Raw genomic sequence first — 16,554 nt, 5'->3', positions numbered from 1 at the left:
AGTAATGTGCAGAAATGAAGGTGTGTCTCAATTTCTTTGCTAATTATTTTAATGCCCACAGTTTTTGAAAAATAATGGTCTAATCAAAGAATTACTTTTATCTCATTTTTTGTTGTCTCAACCGTACTATTTGGTTTTAATAGCATATATGAACAAAATTGTCCTAGATCCTCCTTGTAGCATAACAACAAAAATCCACTCACATTTCTCATATTTTAAGCATCACTTGGTACCAAGTTAAAACCAACGTGTTGCTGATCCTAAAGAATGTCACATACATCTGATGATGAGCAATTCTCTTGCTTCTAAGGCAAAAAAAAAGGGGGGGGGGGGGAGCTGATTTGAAGTCCAGTAGGACTGGAATGGTATGCTATAAAATGACCCTGTGTGGCATATCAAAACTTATTTTTTCTCATATCTTTGTTCCTTGAAAATAATTTCCTCTACCTTTATTCACCTCTCTAAAATTGCTCTTTCAAAGTGGGTTGGGAGAAATGCATCCATTTTCCTCATCAAAGCATTATAGCAGGCTGAAGTATTTAGGTGAACAGTACTGCAATTCACTTTGAAATGCATTGCAAAAATAAGATAGATGGCCTCCAGGTAGAATACAAAGATAGATATGATAATGTGATTACAGTAAAATATTAATAATAGAATCTAGGTGGAATACTGATTTGAATTCCAGTAGGACTGGAATGGTATGCTATAAAATGACCCTGTGTGGCATATCAAAACTTATTTTTTCTCATATCTTTGTTCCTTGAAAATAATTTCCTCTACCTTTATTCACCTCTCTAAAATTGCTCTTTCAAAGTGGGTTGGGAGAAATGCATCCATTTTCCTCATCAAAGCATTATAGCAGGCTGAAGTATTTAGGTGAACAGTACTGCAATTCACTTTGAAATGCATTGCAAAAATAAGATAGATGGCCTCCAGGTAGAATACAAAGATAGATATGATAATGTGATTACAGTAAAATATTAATAATAGAATCTAGGTGGAATGTATACAGGTGTTCACTATTTTTTTTTTCTCAAACTTTGCTGTATGTCTAAAATCTATCAGTATAAAATATTGGAGAAAACAATGTGAGACAGAGTCATTTACCCACTCTCCTAGTTCGGTTGACAGTGCCAGCTCTACAGTGTGTTGCAAGATTTGCTCTCCACTGACGTGCAAATGGACAAGCCTTCATGTTGCAAGGGTGTAATTAGGGCGCCAGTTTAGAAATTTGGCAGTCAGTGCTAAAAGGGAACATTTTCTACTTTGTGCTGTGCTCATCAAAAGACAAGATGAAACATACTCTTCTTTGTCATGATATTTCTGCATTCTAACCTGGTGAAGTTTAAATTCATCTAGCTCCAGCATGCTTTCACCGGCTCCATTCTCATAATACCAACAGAACTCACCCTTGCAACAAGGAGAAACAGAATGCCAGAGAAATGCTTAGTCTTCAGTTATAGATTATATATGTATAATGAAAGTATAAGTGGCAACAAGCAAATGACAGCAAAACCCCGTAAGAAATCATGACAACCAAGAATGAAAGGAGGATGTGAAGGAATAAAAAGAAAAACTGAATACACTCTAACCAGTATAAATGCATAGAATCTGTTAAAAGAGGTTATCATCAAAATTCATGTACTATCTGACATGATAATGACTATGAAACATATTCATGTGGTTTCTAACAATGCACCTTCATTAAAGCCAGACTTATTCTCTTTTCCCTGAATTTCATTTAGGAAAGAGCACGTGGAATCTAGTCTAATGCATAAACCAGTTAGGAAAAGAAAAATGTTTTACTTTTAATTCTAAGGCCAATTATAGGTAATATAAGAGCACACCATCCTATCTAGTTACCTTTTGAAGGGGATATGCTTTCCCTGGCTATCTGAAAATGCTTATTGTTATCAAAGACACTGTCTAGACAAGCAATTGACCTTCTTATCATGACCTACAGTTGTCATTGTCATCTCTCTAACTTTACCTTGGTCAGAAATGGTATATATAAAAAGCATGTCTCATTTAAAAAAGAATATTTGAGAAGACGGTAGCTTATTTTTCTTTCTTTTCTCTTCTAATTTTAGAAATTATCTGGGATTGATTCAGTTATATCCTTCAAACATAGGATATTTTCTATTTTTCTCTCTACAAATAAATACAATTTTAAAAAGAAAAAATTGGACACAAATTCTTGAAACATCCTGCAAGATAAAAAGAACAAATGAACACAAATTCAGACTTGACTAGCTTCACGGTCCTATCTTAGAATGTCATAGACATTTTGTTTGATGAACAAAATTTTGGCCTATTTTTTTTTCTCTAATAAACTTTAGTGATTTGTCAGCCACAAATGTCAAAATTGCTTTAGGATCTGGAGTGAAATTTAAAAGGAAAGTCTAGTGCCAGCTGGTAGTGTGGTGATTCAGGCTGCTGGGTTTCACATGGGTAACTGTGCAGCTCAAGTTCTAGACACAGAGACTTAAAAATTATTGCATTTTCTGTTCTGATAAGTACTTAAATATTTAACATCAAATTTAGTAACAATCTTAAATTGAATATTTATTATCTCCATCTGAACTATATTAACCTTAGTTTGATATGCCTTCCTTTATGAATTTCTTTTCTGTTTTCTTCCCCTCAAATTATATCCAAAAGACATTAAACTCCAGGTGGTGAATGAGTTACCTAGATGTTCACTGTTATGAGCAAAACCTTCACAGAGAATACATTGTGATAATAGTATCAAGCAAATACAGAATCAAATCATTGAAGCATCTTTGGTGATATCTCAAAGGAAAGCAATAAATGCCAACACATTTCTTCTTTTCTTTTTTCTTCTTCTTCCTTCTTTTTCTTCTTCTCCTTTTTGTTGTGGGGGGGAGAGGTTTTTGCTATAGGACACGTGTGCTCGCCAGAAAGACAGAGAGACAGAAAGTGAGAAATCACCCCCCAGAGGGCATGGCCACACTGCAATCTCTTCTCCTCTATTCTCCTCTTGGGATCCTGGGCATGCATGCACATGCGCATGGCATGAGTTTAAGCCACCAGATCCGGGACTCAAATCATGGTCAACTACATGGGAGTCCAGCCACATAGCCATTATGCCAACTGCTGGCACAACAAAGAGTAATTTTCTTTACCATCTAATGATGCTTCCAAAATAGGCTAATATTTTCTCAAGGAGAAGAAAAAGAAGAGGAGGAGGAAGTGGAGAGAGAACTATTATGATCATAAAGATCTTGAAAAGTGTTTAAATACCTATTGATTGTGCTAAAAGTGTTTCAAACAGTATAGCTTATAGGTCCTCAAAATCTTTGTGAGGTTTACATGTTAAATAAGAGATAAGGGGCAAAGTAATCAGGACCAGGAGGCGGCGTGTTGGTAATGCTACTAGACCCTAGAGAAAAGTCCTGAGTTCTCACCCTGAGACATTCCTGAGCTTGCCAGGTGCAGGCATGCAGGTCAGATGGGACTGGAGTGGATCCCAGCATGGGGATCCTTTTGAGGGTACTTGTCTCTGCAGTGTACTGTTTCTCTCTCATGCTCACTCTTTATGATAGAAGAAATAATTAAACTTAAAAAGCACTGATGAAAATGTAAATGAAGATCTGATCATCTATTTATAGCACATATAGGGATAATAATAACCTCAACACCAGCATCTGCTCTTGGACATTTCAGTCAAGTTTGGCTTTGGCATTATCATCACAAGTTTTACTACAGTGTAGTAAAACTGTGGTAAACTCAGCTGGATGTTGATAATTATGGTACCCCTGAATATTTGATAAGCAGGTTCTTGCTGTGATCATGTTAAATGTTTTTGCTACATATACAATGTATCTTTATTCTTCAAAATATATCTAGAACAATAATTTGGAAATGAGGTTGTTAGAATCAGCGTTGTCCACCCAACTTGTATCTTTGTATTGATGATAATATAATGTTAGCATCTGATTGTGAGTGATCTGTGAATAGAAAGGCACTCTGGGTTTCTCTTCTCTCCTAGATGAATTATTACAAGATCATGAACAAGGCTACTGTCAGGCCAAAGAAGGACTGAAGAACTGGCTGTAGGTGGCACCATCTGCAATGAACTGAAGCCCATCCTTTCACAATCTGCCAGGCCATGGAGGAACTGGATACAGTATACTTGTAACAGTTCAAGTCACAAAAAAATAGAATAAAGGAAATTAATAGCTGTGCCATTTAATCTACTAGGCAATGCTTCAAAGCAAGCTTTTATTCTAAATAATGTTAGTACCAAGACCAGTTTTGCTTGTCTTTTTACAGTCCAAGATGCTATGATATCACTTGGGTCAATTTTAGCTTATGTAAATTGAAGGAGATACAAAACATTTCAGTCTTATTCACGTATGAATGTACATGTGTAGCTATATTTAAAAAAGGCAAAGGTGTTTCAAACTTCCTAGGCGGTCATTTTGGTTTAAGGAGGCAAGATTATTTCAGTCTTGTCTATCCTTTCTTCTTCTAACTAGTTTGAACATCCTTCTCTTGGAGGGAATACGATCTTAGGGTAATGTAAGAATTTATAACTCCATGGGAAGGTGGGAAGGTGTATGCTTTCTCTAAAGCCCAAAGAAAGAAAATTTGCGTATATCTTTAACATACTGATATAAACATAACAGGAATTTGACATGGATTGGTGTCTCCTTTGGTGCCATATTAAACACACATACACGTGTGGGGGGGGCAGAGAGAGTGCACCTTATGTATCCTAAAAATAACATTTTTTAGAGAGATTTTTGCTATAAGGTGTGTGCACCAGAAACACAGAGAGAGACAGAAAGACAGAAAGCAGGAAATCACCCCCACTCCAAGAAGGGATGGCCATGCTGCAATCCCTTCTCCTCCATTCTCCTCTAGGGATCTTGGGGGCTCATGTACATGTACCTGGCATGAGATTTAAGCCACTGGGTCCGGGACTCGAACCACAGTCCACTATGTGGGAGTCCAGTAACATAACTATTACAACATCTACTAGTTCCTAAAATAAAATTATAATGTACACATTATACACATTTTATGTGTATGTATAATATCCTATAAGCCTCAGTCAGGTTGGACTAATGATATAAGATCATACAACAAAGAGGCAGGAATTCTCCCAGGTCTATTGAAATAATGCCTAACTATTGCTTAATCAGCCACATTTATAGCTCCAAAGAAATAGATACCAGTAATGGGACATAGAGAAACAAAGGTGTCAGAAAAGGACACCTGAACCAGGAGTCTCAAGATTGTGCTATAACATGATTGGCTGATCCTGCTGGACACATCTCCAGTGAGATGTTTCAGACCAGAGAGCACTAGAAAGTCTATGCTGCTGCAGAAATATCCTTGGGGTCACATCCCAGTGGAGAAAAACATGCATTCTCTCTCTCATCTTTATCTCTCTCAATGTAGAACTCTTTAACCAAGAAAATAAACAGTCTTTTTGAGCAACTAGCAGATGGTGTAAGGGTTCCATGGGTGATCTACCACATGGCCAACCATGGTTTGAGTCGTAAACCAGCAGCTTGAAACTCATGCTGGATGTTTGTGTGTGTGTGTGTGTGCGTGTGTGTGTGCGTGTGTGTGTGTATCCAGTGTATCCAGAATCCCAAAAAGGGAATGGAGAGGAAGGGATTTCTGTGTGGACATTTTCCCTAGGAGTGAGGGCATGATTTCTCACTTTCCGTCTCTCTGTCCCTCTGGCAAGCACACGTGCACTATAGCAAAAATCTCTCTTAAAAAAAATATGGTCTCTTTGGGAACCAGCAGTTAGCGTAATGGTTATGTCGCTGGACTCCCATGTAGTTGACCGCAGTTCACGTCCCGGACACGGTGGCTTAAAACTCACACTGGGCGCGTGTGAGTGTGTGCCCAAGATCCCGAGAGAAGAATGGAGGAGAAGGGATTGCGGCGTGACCATCCCCTCTGGGGGGTGATTTCTCGCTTTCTGTCTCTGTCTCTCTCTGACTCTCTCTCTGGTGAGCGCTCTCGCCCTATAGCAAAAACCTCTCCAAAAAAAAAAAAGAAAAAAAAAGGTCTCTTTGAGCTTCCCTGGAGGAGGTGAGAGTCCAGAGGTGCTTACTAAGTGGAGACAAGGCAATGTCCTTAAATCCTAGTTCACTGAGGCATTCAGGAAAGAACATTTGAGTGGGAGCTGCAGAAAAGTTTAAGTCTTGATTTTCACCCCCCTCAAATATAAACTCCTGGAGGGCAAGACTGAATATGTTTTGTTCAACCCTTCATCCCTTATACAAAACATAGTTCTTAATATGTAGTAGATACCTTAAAATATGTGGTGAATGAATGAATGGAGAGGTGAATAAATGGCCTCACCACTGAATGTGTGCTCATCAGCACCTCAGTGTGCCTTAGTTCCCTCACTTTAGGAATCACGGGGCTGGGCTCATCAGATCCCTAAGGATGCTGAAGATCAGAGGTTCTGTGGTTCTGCTTCACTTCACATTAGTAACCTGGACACAGAGCTTCTTGTGTTGACATTCTAGCACTTTTACCTCATCGTCCCTGGTCCTGGTGTTGATAGTATTGGTAGAGAGGTCAATCACAGACTACAGCTTAGCATTTCAATTTGGACCTGTCCTGGGGACTTCACCTCAATCACAACCCTACTGCCTGTCTCTTCCTGACCTTTTCTTTCTGCTTGCCAGCAGGATTTAAATTAAAAAAAAAAAAATCACATCTGTGGCCCAAATGTACCCTGCCTACTGAGTATTCATAGTAGAGGAAGGTTGACTTGTGTGCTGCATTTGGAACCTAAGGCAAGAAGCGATGGACTGACCAGGGGCAAAAGACAGTGCAGAAATGCAAAGGAGAAGATGAAAGATGAGCAAGCTTTTCTCAGAGGAACACAGGCTTCCAGATACAAGATAGGGTGGTTATTTTTACAAGAAGATTCTCACATAGTCCTGTCTACAGTTACTACAGGCAGTGACTCCTCTAGTGTAAAACTACATGTTGCCAAGTTGGTTAACAGGACTTCTTCAACAGTTCATTATACAAGAAGGGAAAAACACATCTCTTTCTTTAAGATTTGAGTCTCAGGGGCCAGCAGATGGAGTAATAGCTATATTGCAGGACTCTCATGTAGTGGACCATGGTTTGAGTCCCTGAGCTGCTGGCTAAAACTCGCCGGGCACGTGTGCATGGGTGCCCAAGATCCCCAGAGGAGAATGGAGAAGAAGGGATTGTGGCATGGCCATGCCCCCTGGGGGCTGATTTCTTGCTTTCTGTCCTCTCTATCTCTCTCTGTCTTTCTTGCAAGGGCACATACCCTATAGCAAAAGCCTCTCAAAAAAAAAATAATAAGATTTGAGTCCCATCTCCTGTACAGGTGTCTCTGGAATGACCCAGTTCGTTGTTATCACCTTCCCTGAGCACACAGAGGTGCCTACTCATATCCCATTTAGCAACTGCCTCTTGCTAGTGTTATCCAATTTCTCTTGGTCCCTCCTGACCATTCACAGCCTCTCTCAGCACCTGCACAACTGCCTATCCTATTTTCACTGATGATAAAGTTGTAAAATGAAATGGAAATAAATGGTAATGCGTGATTTAGATAATCACAGAATTGTTAGTATCAATTAACTATTTGATGAAATATTTTTTCTTTTGAGGAAGGTAGAAGAGATGATTGATTACTGACCTTGGAAAGAGTTATGCTGTGGCTGAAAACTTCAGGAGTTAGAGTCAGTCACACCATGGTTTCAATTCCAGAAGCTTCTACTTACTTGCTATGTGATCTAGGTGAGGGCTCTAATCTTTGTGAGTCTCAGTTTATTTACCTGAAATGCTCAGATAGTAACAACTTCCTACATAACCATTATGGACAGTTCTGAGCTGAGTGCCAGTATGAGTGTGATATGCACTAGACCCAGAGCTTCAGTTATTCTCTTCCAAAAGAAAAGAACAACTGTGCATGCTGTTCTCTTGTGCTGTGGCTCTTTAGGGTCTAGAAAAAAATAGAGATGTTGAGGATCAGGATGATTGCACAGATGGCCATGGTAGCTATTGAATTAGTATGATGTACGACAGGTGGAAAGATAAGATAATTGGGTATTTTAAATTTTTAATCTAATTAAATTAATTAATCCATTTACATTTTTGCTAAAGGGTATGTGTACTCACTGAAGAGAGACATGGAGAGAGATGGGGAAAACAAGGAAGCACCTCCATGGAGAATGGTCACATTGTAATCTTTTCTTTTCCATTTTTCCCTTCTTTTGGGATTCTGGACACACATGCATAAACACCCAGTATGTTTCTCAAGCTGCTAGGTCCAAGCTATGTGATCTGTCACATGAATTTTAGCCATATTAGCCACTTGACAATATAGCAAGCCCAAAATTGAATAATTTAACTACGTAGAATTTCCGAGATGTATAATGGTCTGTATGTCTGTTTTCAAACTAAATCTCAACAGAGTCTTCTTCAAGTACACTAAACTGTTTTATACCATCTCCTTCATTCAACTAATGTGTAACCCATGTAGATATTAGACATCATGTTTGACACTTACCAGAGACATTTCATTTGAGGATAACTAAGAAATTATAATCCTTGCTCTTAAAAGTTCAAATGGAGAAGACTTGGATGACACATTTGTAATAAATTATGATACCATGTATTAATGGCTATAATAAAAGTATGAAAAAACTGTCATTGAAGGTTGAATTAATTCAACCTTTCAAATTCTCCATTAAAATGACAGTTAAAGCAGGGCTGCATGATGACAAAAATAACTTATATCATCAACTTGCAGAAATGTATTTGGGAATGGCAAAACTGAACCAGTCTGATTAATGGCCATCAGCCTGCTCAATAACATTGAATCAATACTAAATAAAAGGATGCTAAAGATCAATGAGAGGTAAGACTTGTGATTATGCCTAAATCACTTCTCTTCAAAGTGCTTTACCAACATCCACTAATTAGTCTTTTTTTGCATTTAGTTTAATTTTAATTTTTAATTTTTTTATATATTCAATCACATTATTTAGCTTACAAAGTGAACATTTCAATATGTGAACATTTCTCCCCAGTGCAGTTGATCAAAATATCTTCAACTGATAAAGCTATAAGTATCATTATGCTCAAATAACATATTGAAGCACCAGAGTGTAGGGCCTTTCATGGAAACTGCCAAGTGTGAGACCTTGAGCCCTTGCACAGACCCAGGAATGCTAATAGACTCTGAATATTTTCAGTAGGCTCTGCCGGTTAAGAGGATAAACATAAGGCTCTGTGATACATGGCCTAGGAACCAAGTTTCATTTGTATTTTGTTTCCTTTTATTTAAATTGTTTTTAAAATTTTTTTTTTTTTTTTTTTTGTTCATGGATTCTGTTGGTATGGAATCCACAGAGAAATGGCTCAGTTATGCGCTACAATAGCTTGGTCCTCTGCTTAAAAGACTCAGTGACTCACTCTATGTCAGGAGGCTGGAACTGTGGTCAGCATTCACATGTGCCTGCCATGATTTTAAGCCACTGGGTCCAAGATTCAAACCACAGTCGACTACTTGGGAGTCCAGCGACATAGTCATTATTCCAACTGCTAATCCCTTTAAAACATGTTTTAACTATTAAAATATGTGTATTCTTCCGAAGTTAATTTCAGCATAATTTTGTACAGTTTTTCTTTTTTTAATTACATTTAATCACTGTATATTTTTACAGCACACAGAATGAACTTTCCCAGCATGAATACACTGCATATTAGTCCAGTTGAAGATATTTTCACCCACATCATCAACAGACAAAACTTCATTTTTGTGTCCATTAAATGTTTTGCTTTTCTTTCTTTACTCATGATTCCTTCCCTCCCACCTCCCCTTTTCCCATTGCCCACCCACACTGTCTCTAGTATCTACAATTGCTCTCCATGCTTTTATATCTTCAGTTTCTGCCATAGAGTGCAGGTGTTCAGTATATACATTAACTGGGAACAAACAAAACCTCTCTTTCATAGTCAATAGTCTAGCTTGCTTCACTTGGCATTAAATCTTCTATATTTGTCCACTTTCTATCAAATGTCAGGGTCCTCTTTTTTATTTACTATTTTATTTTATGGCTCAGTAGTATTCCGTAGTGTATATGTGCCACACTTTTTCAATCCACTAATCTATTTTTAGACATTTGGGTTGATTCCACATCTTAGCAATTGTGAACTTTATTTTCTTTTTGGCTTCCTCATTTTTATTTTTTTTTTAGACATTTTGTAGATGTCACACTGGCCTTAAAGTTGTAGTGTTAAATAATTATTTAAAAACTGACCAGGAGTAAGGCCCTGGTCCAGAGCTCCAAACCAGAAGCAAAAAGAAACAGGGGCAGTGAGCTGAAGTGTATTCCTCCAACATTGCCAAAACCCAAAAAGGAACTCCTCAAGTCCAAGCTGCTGAGTGAGGAGCCCCAGTTTACCAAGAGGACCCATAATGTCTGCCTGGGCTAGACTAAGCCTTCTGCCTGGGCTGAACTAAGGAACTCCATCTGGAACTAACAACTGTTACTCTGACCAGTTGCTCAGGACAGGACCTTGGGGCCATACTCCTGCATTGCTGCAATTGTGAATGCTTTTTAAATTTACACTTAATCACTGTACATCTTTATAGTGTACAACATGGTTTTCCCCAGCATGAATACAATGCATATTAGTCAAGTCAAAGATATTACCATATCCATTAATGGGTAACTTTAATTAACTATACTGTCTCTAGTATACACAGTTGCCCTCTCTGCTATCATACCGCTCAGTCATTCAGTTTCTACTGTAGATTATAGACACCCAGTTCCATTCTTCATAGCTGGGTAAACTTGGATGAGTTCATTAACTTTCCTGAGCTTTAGTTTCCTCATTTGTTAAAAGGTGTTGATGAATTTCCATACAAGTTCGTTCTTTTTGTTGTTAATTGTCAGAGGGTTTTTGCATTCACCAAAGATAGTAAGAGAGAGAGAGGGAGAAGGAGAAAGCACAGCTCACTCAATAAGGCACCTCCATTGCTTCTCTTCCATTTCTCCATCCTGCTGGAATTTTGAGCATGTACACACACTGGTGTGTTTTTTGGGCCACAGAGGCTGAGATTTAAACCATGCCTGATTAGGTAGGATTCAGCTTCCTTAACCACTGGGTTATAGGGCTGACCCAAAATACTGTTTGAATGTTAAAATGAGTTAATGTTTATAAACAACCGGAAAATAATAAAAGCTCAATACAACAACTCATTGTTTCTGTTGTTGTTATATTTAGTTTTAGAAAAATGACCCATGGACTGGATAAAGGATGTAGCCATCTAGGAAATGCCCAGAGCAGATTTGAAAGCTGACCTCCCAGCTGCAATGATGGAAAGTGAAGGGAAATCCAGGGTAGTGGTACTGGAGAATCCAGCCCAGTAGGTAGGCAGTCCAAACCCAGGAAGTTCATCAGCAAGGGTGACACAATAGATATTGAGCTAGAGCTCAGTGATGGCTCTGAAAGAAAAATAATTAAACAGTAGAGTAAGACTCCATTCCAAGATAAGGGAACTAAAGAATATGAAAACAGACACTCAAGTCCAAGACACTACACATGAATCAAAGAATGACGGCAAGATCCAACAGTCTGGGAGAGGGGACACTGCATCTTCTGATAATACACAGATAAAAATTAAAGGCCAAGATTAGAGCAGGCACATTAGGAAGTAAACTTGACATCACTGAGTAGAATATTTTTAAATATTACTCTTATCCAATGGATCTCTGTGTTAGTTATCAAATTATTGTTACTCAGCTCCAAATACACCCTTCAAGATATGCTCTGTGATGAACAACATAATTTATTAAAATATCTCTCCTTTAATGTGAGTACAGCGTTAATCATTTTCAGTAAGAGTGTTAAAGGGACATTACAAGATCAGTTTACAGTGCTGCCTGGAAGGCTTGGCAGTGTGAGCAGAAGAATGCTTACTGAGTCTCTGCAGGTGATGTGTAAGGACTGGCCCATCAGTAAAAGCCTGGTCCAGTCATAATCCCTTACAGAGAAAGACAGAGACAGAGAGAGAAAGAGGGAGGGGAAGAAAACACCCTTCTAAGGGGTATCATCACACTGCAATCTCTTCTCCATTTCTATATCCTGTTGAATTTGAGGTATGCATGCACACATGCCCAGTGGTATGGCAGTGCAGGGACCAGGACCAAAGTTGGCCATGTGTGATCCAGCTGTCTTAACCACTATGCTATGGAGGTAGTCCGTTAAAATTATTTATATTACACTTTCTCTTTCCAACTTACTGGGTTGTTTTCTATCTCTTTCTTGGATCAATTGTACTACATCTCCTTTTTCCATATGAAATTTTACCTGGAACTTAATATGTTAGAATAATATCCAAACTGCATTGTAATGCACAAGGCCTATGTGACCTGGATCCTGCCTTCTCTTCTGACACATCCTCACATTTCCTAAGTTCCTGAATACACTGAGCTTCCTTCCTGGCTTAGCTCTCTCTACTGTTGTCAGACTATATACCTGGAAAACTCTCCCTGAACTTCCTGGAAGAAGCAACCCCCTCTCCCCATCACAGCATCCCATCTACGGCAGCCCTTCTAATCACTCTTTTTGTAAGTGGTTTATTAAACTCCAAGCACTTGTCACTCGCTAACTTATCTTCCTTACTACCTCCCAACATCTCACCCACTGCCTATACTACCAATCCTATCCCATTAGGTCCTGCCCAAGAGAAAATGCTTGTCTATCTTGTCATCTCCATCACTACCAACATTGAGCAGTATCTAGCATTTGGAGAGACTGTAAACTTTGTCAGGTGAGTGAAGGACAAATGTAGAGCTTAATGAAAGTTTCAGGATGAAAGTTCAGTTATCTTTGCTCTTTCTGTATCCTTATTTTTTTGTAGCCACTAAGTCACCTTGGTGGGACATCAGGACTGCCAGGAACTATCCTAAGAAATATGCTAAAGTGCCTTATTCTTACGTTCTTTGAACTCATGACCATTCTCTGAAGTTATGAAGTAGCAACCAGTTCTGGAGAGAGAAGGTGCAGAACTTGGGGAATCGGACTTCGGAGCCACTAGAAATGTTCCAAGGCCCTGCCAGAGGTCTAGAAAAGGAAATTTCTGCTTCTCACTGTGATAGACAGACTGCTATCTAATGTAAACAAGAGATCATGTGTGTGCTATTTGTTTTCATTTTAATTATATATATATTAACCTAGAATCATAAGACCCTAGAAAAAAAAGACCTTAGCGTCGCCCAGTGAAGCCACCTACTCAACTTATATTTCCACCATTTGCTTTTGAGAACTACAATAATTGCTTAAACAACAGTGGAGTGGAGTCTTTCTGCTGCTTTTTGACCTACCAAGAAAGCACTGATAGTTGTTCTGGGAGTTGGGGTGAAAAGGTCACTTTAATAGCAGAGGCAGCTCTGACCACAAAGAAAGGGAAAACATGAGCTGACTGCAGAGAATGTCAGAAAGAGACAGCAGGGGTGGGAGGAAGCAGCTCAGCCCTTTGGGTAAGCCCTGGAGGGAATGTTAAGGAACTTGTAAAATCAGGTCTTTTCTTGGCCAATCCCACTACCCTCTAGGCAGGCCCTGAGTCTAAACCCAGAGGCGAAGTGAAAACGGAAAAGGCTAGTAGGGTGAAAAAATGCCAGAGTGTGGAAACAGCAGCAAGTTGTATGAACTAAAGACATGACTGGATCTTGAACCTCCCAGAAGACAACCTCTATGAAACCCACCTTTGCAAGACCAGGACATGGCAGGTGACTCTTCTCCTACAGAAGAAAGTCCAACACAATGAACCTCAGAAGTCTGTGATTTATTTATCACAAAGCAATGTCTAGCATTCTATATGTGCCTGGTGACTATAATTTATTAGCCTTTCCCATGAACATCCATAGAAGATGAATTACATTGTATGTAATCACACAGATTTAACTTAAAAATTAGAAAATTATTTAACACATAGTAAAGAAAACATTGTTTTTGTTTTTGGCGTGGCTATCAAGTATAGCTCTAGGTGGATTATGTGAGATTCAACATGAAGTCCTTAGAAACTTTGATCTCCATTGATGCTAGTGGAAGTATTTCGATTTATGAGCACTGGTAAGAAGCAGTTTTCACTGATCACCATGTGCCAAACACTCATTGTATTTTACTTTTTATACATATAAACCATACAAAAAATCCAAATGAGGTAGTTAGTATTACTTTCACCTTTTTCCAGATAAGAAAATTGATACCTGGGGACATTAAGTGACTTGGTCATGGCCCAGGGCTAATAGAAGGGAGGACTAGACTATAAACCTATATTGCCACTTATACCGAAATCCATTAATCTTCTTGACTTACACCACCAGGAAGTGAAATTCTAGGCAAAGTACATGTATATGCTCAAAAATGTGGGAAAGACCAATACAATGCTATATAAGAAGGCTTTCCATGTGTCTTTATAGTAATACTGAGAAGGGAACAGTGAGAAGTATGGGACTGAAGAGGCAGTTAGGATTTAGATTTAGAAGACAGAATGTGTAACATGAAAGGATTTAACTATTATTCTAAAGGCAATTGAAATATGTTGCATTTTACATGTTGGGAAAACATTGTGATATTCAGATTTTACCTTTGGAAAAATTTCTGCAATAGAAAGGTGTAAACATAGATGTTGAAATGATCCAGCTGAGAAACCATGAGGCCTGAACTGGGAATGAGCTATGGGAATGGAGAAGCAACCAGCAAGCCTAGCCTATTCTAAGGAGGCAAATTCATCTGAACATGGGGGACAGGATGGTGGGTTAGAAAAGAATGAAGTGTGTTTTAAAGTTGAACTTAAAGGGAAACAGCAATGGCATTTAGCACATTGCACTGTTTTGCACAAAGCAAAATGGGAAAGTGGTTTAATCTGGGACATGTGAGTTAGGAAGTTTATTTCTTCAAGATCAAAGGAGACAGAAAAAACATGCTCTGGATATTAAAACAGTTAAAGTGGAGAGTTCTTTGACATGTCAAAGCAAACAATTACAATATCAGTAGGTATCAGTTGTGTTCTATTTTCTAAAATTGGCCATGTTTCTAAAACTGCATCTAGTTATATCTTTAAATTAGGTGAAGACTAAACCAACAAAAAGCAAAACAGCCTTGTAATATAAGCAAACAACTTGTTCTATCTTAAATGAAAAGTGAAAAGTTTAAAATAATCACACCATGCACGCCTCAAAGATCCACAGCAAGCAAAATGTGTTTTGTCATAGTGCGTGGCAGTGAAGTGCTCAAAAGCACCATAAAAGTAAATTCCCCAAAAAAGTAATGCAGGTGTCTAGGTCAAATGCAAATAAAGAGGTATGCAAATTGAGCTATACTTGACTACAAAATCAGATGCTTAAGAACATTTCAGGAAAGTGAAGTTCTAGTTTCACGAAATTTACCCAGAACTCATTATAATACTTTTCCCATTTGTGCCATTCATTCAATGCACTAAATGCATGATGGGGCTCCAGTTAAGTAGATTTAGAAGCTGATTATGCTGCATTAAATGTATTCACTTCAATTTTAGCAAGATTTTTTTTCCTTTAAAAGGATTACTAAACCAAGAAAAGTAGAAAGTTAAGACAGAAAATAAAATACCTTTAGTGATCTTGTAGCAAGATTAGAAGGTAGAATGATTTCTTGATAACATGTAAGAACACACATTTTTACTTAACTGACTTAAATAATAATGAAAACATTTCTGTGTCATTCATTGTTTTTACTCTGTACTTGACCCTTCTGTACACATGATTAGTTCATCTTCTGAGACTGTATTTCTCTTGAAATAAATACTTTTTGTTGTAATATTTTTCCCTTTTAGAATGCATAAAACACTCAACAATTATGAAAATAATTAGAAAGTGCAGTCTTAGAGGTATTAGAAGAGTTGGCTGGAATTTTGACTTTGCCACGAAGAATGATATTACCAATCTGGTCCTTAATTAATTTCGTGATCACTAATGTGAGGATGCTAATAACGTTACATGATCTCTAAGTCCCTCCAAGTTCTGAAAAAATGTGATTTTGGGACAAGCTAACTGGGTAATGTTTTTGGATCCTGAGCCCAATAAGTTTCTATTTAAAAATGGGAAAAAATGGAACTAGTAGATAGCATAATAGTTACATTGCTGGACCACCATGTAGTCAACCATGATTTGAGTCCCAGACCCAGGAGCTTAAAACTCATGCCAGGAACATGTGCATGCATGCTCAAAATCCTGAGAGGGACTGGAGGAGGAGGGATTGCAGCATGACCATTCCCCCTGGGGGATGACTTGTTCTCTGTCTCTCTGTCTCTCTCTGTTACTCCAGCAAGCACATGTGTCCTACAGCAAAAAAGAAAAAGAAAAAAAAGGTAGTAATAGATATCATATAAGCATTTACATGAATGTCTTTATTAATTAATAGATAAATAAAATATGTTACACACTAATCAAAGCTACAGTAAATATTTTGTAATAGAGTAAATGCCACTTATTTCTAAATGAGCTAAGAAGAAAAATA

Source organism: Tupaia chinensis, unplaced genomic scaffold (assembly GCF_000334495.1).
Source record: "Tupaia chinensis unplaced genomic scaffold, TupChi_1.0 Scaffold000576_2, whole genome shotgun sequence".
NCBI lineage: Eukaryota > Metazoa > Chordata > Mammalia > Scandentia > Tupaiidae > Tupaia > Tupaia belangeri.
This window is presented reverse-complemented; position numbering follows the sequence as displayed.